General features: G+C 39.7%; 1 pseudogene; it reads right to left on the bottom strand.

Annotated features, from left to right (window-relative positions):
* LOC104506191 overlaps nt 1-3,145 on the bottom strand; it is a 4,677-nt pseudogene extending 1,532 nt beyond the window's left edge.
* Nucleotides 3,146-4,335: the final 1,190 nt, after the last annotated feature.

Genomic DNA, 4,335 nt, shown 5'->3' on the forward strand with positions numbered 1-4,335 from the left:
TGATTATTAATTGTGGATTATCATAGACGTACTGAATGCCATTAATATAACCCTGATGAAGAGGGTATAATGAAAGGTCAGATTTCCTATAAACTGGGTACATTAGAGCATCGGAGTCTTTGGAATGAAAAAGTCCTGGTGAATGGCCAAACTCATGTACAGCAACATAAAACAGGTTTGTACCTGAAAACAAACAAAACACATAATAGGAGAGCTGTGTCTTTTCATTTGTCCTGTAGGGGCATAAGGCAGGTCAGAAGCTTTCAGAACTATTTGCCTAAGGAAGTGAAGATGTTATGGGAAATTCAGTTGGAGATGAAATTCTGGTCAGAAAGAAAAACAATGAAATCATTACAATAGAGTACAGCGAAATAATCTGTAGATCCTGCAGTAGTCAGTGCGGGATGAGGGCCCTGGACCAGTGCAGGTGATGTAAATGTGCAGGGAGAGACAAGTAAGTTGGAGCAGTGGGGAGAAGGTGGCTGCCAGGTCCTCAACTCCCTCCCAATTACATTTCCACCCAGTCCATGGCAGAAGTTCAACCGGGGCCTAATTTTTGGAGATAGACACTGCACCCCTAATTTCATGTACATCCTGCTTCAGGAAGGGCTTGGAGAACTTCATTTCCCACCCTCTGTGCTTTTGGTCTAGGTTTTGTCCTCACTGAAGTGAGCATCTCCACCAAGGTCCTTGCTGGGTGTGTAGGCATGAGCAATGGACCCTCCTGGGCCATCAGAAGGGATGAAGTCATTGTGACCTGAGGAGCAAGTCCCATATGCAGCTGACTGGGGGTTATGAAGTTTAACAAATCTCAGCCATGCACAGAGCTCTCTGTTCTGCTGATTTTGTAAACTTTCAAGTTCTCCTCCTACATAGATCTGCTGAAAGCTCTATTTTCCACAGAGAAAACAGGAAAATTTGAACGGATGCATTAGGAGTGGAATCCTGATTTCCTCAAGAAATGAGTGGACATTTACTTACTGCTGCTGTGAGGGAAGAAGAGGACATTGAAATATATTTTCTTTTTAGCTCACGCGGTAAAATTTTCACAAACTCTGTGTCAGCAGCTGTCAGGTGGTTACCTGAACCTGACTGGCTATTTAAGTGCTGATGGCAGAAGTAAGATCCTGGGAGGACTGTAAGCCCTTGCATGTAATCTCCAGAAAAGAATTTAAGGACACAGAGGTTATGTGCAGTGTCTGCACACTCTGCGTAGCCCAGATGAGTGAGTACGTTTGGGAGGGAACGGAAGAGCTGACTAGAAGAATGCATGCGTGCATGACAGTTAATGAAAGAGGGAAGGCTGCTGCTAAGTCTACCCTGAAGGCAGTGCCAAAAATATAGGCCCTGAGTCTGTCTAGAACTTATTTAGCACACACAAAACACATGACTAATCCCGGGATTGTAACTACAGTTACCGCCTGCATAATGCTCGGTGCCTGGGTATATCCCACAAGCCCTAAGCCTCTTGTTTGGGCACACATTGGGTGTCATATGCTAGGTACAGATCCAGTGAACTACAGGTAGCTAGTTACACCTATTTTTTCCCTCCTCTTCATCTGCCTCTATATCCTGCCCCAGAGATCTTCAAGAATTATAGCCATAGCACCTTGAGCAGGAACTGCTTTTCTGTCTGCTTGTTCAACCTGCCACTGAACTTTACACATGCTCTCTATGAGAAGAAATCATGAACATTTCAGATCAACGGCTCCATATCTGCAGTAACTTGGCAATAATTCATAGTGGTTATGTAGCTTTACTTCTGGCTGCGAAGGAGATCATTTTGTCTGCATCACCTCTGTCCTTCTTAATAAATTTCACCGGTGTCACACTGCTCCAAACACCTAACGCACTCTTAATTGCTGCATTGACATCTGCTGGATGCAGGTCTGGTGTGTGGTATAAGATCCATTAAAATATGAGATGGAAAACCAGCTATGTTCTTACAACTTATGCTGTACAACACACTGTCTTTATATTAAGAATTCCACTATAATTACCTCTATGTCAGAACTTGTTTTGCCCATTTTGGCTCTCCTGCAAAGGTGGAGAACCCAGCTACTTCAGGGAATCCACAGCAGTTTCTGTACCAGGTCCAAAGGGCCAGAATCAGGTTTTCCCGTCACCTCCGGTCCAAAGAATTCCTGCATTTCTTTCATATTTTTGGTCATTGGACTATTACTCTTCCATGTGAAAGATTCCCCATCTTTCTTAAAGCCATAATAAATTTTCAGGTACTTCTAATGAAAAAAAGAAAAAAGCATTTTAGGATTGTCAATGGTGTTTGTTATGAAGCTTGTAAAAAATTATACTAACACCGCATCAGAGAGATACCTTTGCTACTTTTCTTTCTGTTCCATGGGTGCATGGGTAATAGAGTTTGTTAAAGGTTGTATGAATATTGTTCTCTTAATGATATTTTTGGTATTATATTATCACTATAAAAGTTTTGCAGTTTACTCAGAATATATTCAAAATTAATTTATGTCTAATAAATTTATTTTTTTCTTGTAATATACCTCCACTTACCCTGTGCTCTAAGGTTACCCAGATTTCTTTACAGTAGTCAGTATAGAAGCTGTTTGAAATACATGACTGAATACAAAATTCCAACAGTAGTATCCCATTTTCCCACATTTTTGACAGTAATATTTCACACAAAATAATATCCTTATTTCATGAAGCGTTATGTCTCATAATACCAGAAGTCACATAAATAACCGATTTTCCACTTGAAGTACAAGTCAAATGTAGACTGACTCAAGTGTTTGATTATTTATAAAATCAACATATAAGTGAATGCATCATCAGTTTTAATTGTTCTCTACAAAAAATAAACCAAGAATGAGTCAGGGTTAATACAGCTTTTGTCATCATGGTACGGAATGCAGCCCCCTCTGTTTTGAGAAATAAACAATCACATTATTCATTCTACTGGAATTTGCATAACTAGCTTCTTGGCTGCTACATACTAGTTCCAGAGATTGCAATGTATGCTCAACAGTTGCTAAAGATCTCCTCTCCAGATGTCTACCTTCCTCACCTGGACTAGCTGCAAACTGTCTTCTTTCTTCTGCCTTGTTTCTGCAGGAAAAGCATAAGAAAGGGCTGTGCATAATAACAAGAGAAATGGGACATTTGCCATTCTCTTTTTCACTTGTGTTTAGAAAAATCTTTATAGTTTGCCACACACTTTCTTCACCTTTAGGTAGCACATGTTTGCTTTATAAAGTTTTACGATCCTTGAGTAACTGATTCTCACAATTTCTAGTTAACAACAGAACACATGCGTAACAATGATTCTACCATAAAGATTAGTGCTGTGTTTCATCCGGTTCCACCCTTGTGCAGGTTTTTCAACAAGGAAAAATGATTAATGAAGAGATAGTAGACCTGTAGCACTTTTTAATAATCACTTTGACATTTAAGTTATTAATATGTAGTTTTACACTCAAATAAAATTAAAACATACCCTTTAATGTTTTCCATTCAAAGTTTCTATTGATTTCAAATGGATGTTGGAGTACCTAAATGGAAAAACATTCACAGAAGGTTACAGGACTTCAGTCTGCAAGTAGAAAAAAACAAATTTTTTTTAGTTGTCTATACTGGAGCATGTACTTTTGGAGATTATTATAGTCCCAACATCTCTTCCTTTGGTAGAATCTTCCAAAATTAGAAGCTTAATACTGCAACTCCCTGCTTGCTGAAACAGTTTGTTTATGCAGTTTGTCTTTGAAACTGTTCTCACCTGGATGAAACACCCTTTCATTTTCAGGAAAATGTGGAAGTCCTGCAAGGAAATGAAAATACTTTCCTAAGCATAGCTAACCTCACTGTAAAACTTGAGCCACGGTGTTTGCCACTTTTATTCAGCAGTTTCCACTGTTCTCAGACAATTTCCCAATTATTTCATATTTCACAGTCTTCTTCTGCTATACTTATTACAAGTTTTTAAAAAGCATTGGTTTTCTGGATCAAGCTCTTTGATGACTTTCTCCTGCAGAGGAGAGGGTCTTCTGTTCTCCATGTTTTCCACTGGTGGTAAGAGTGGCTGTGATCAACATCGGGTCTATTCTAGCGTGGGATCCACATTTGCTCTATGCCCCATCACATCCTCTACACACTGACACAAATAAGGACAAAGCAGAGGTGATGGTGAAAGTCCTGGGAATCCTGAAGAGACAAGTCTACAGTCATTGGAGAAAGCCTTCTGTGCCTGTGGTTTCTGTGTGGGGTTGATACAGGACAGGTAGGATATTGCTTGTGCAGAGAAATAAACCCTTTTCACAGAGCTGGCAGGATAACAGACTCGTGAACGGAGACGTTATAAAT

The sequence above is a fragment of the Eurypyga helias genome, unplaced genomic scaffold (assembly GCF_000690775.1).
Source record: "Eurypyga helias isolate BGI_N326 unplaced genomic scaffold, ASM69077v1 scaffold3112, whole genome shotgun sequence".
Taxonomy (NCBI): domain Eukaryota; kingdom Metazoa; phylum Chordata; class Aves; order Eurypygiformes; family Eurypygidae; genus Eurypyga; species Eurypyga helias.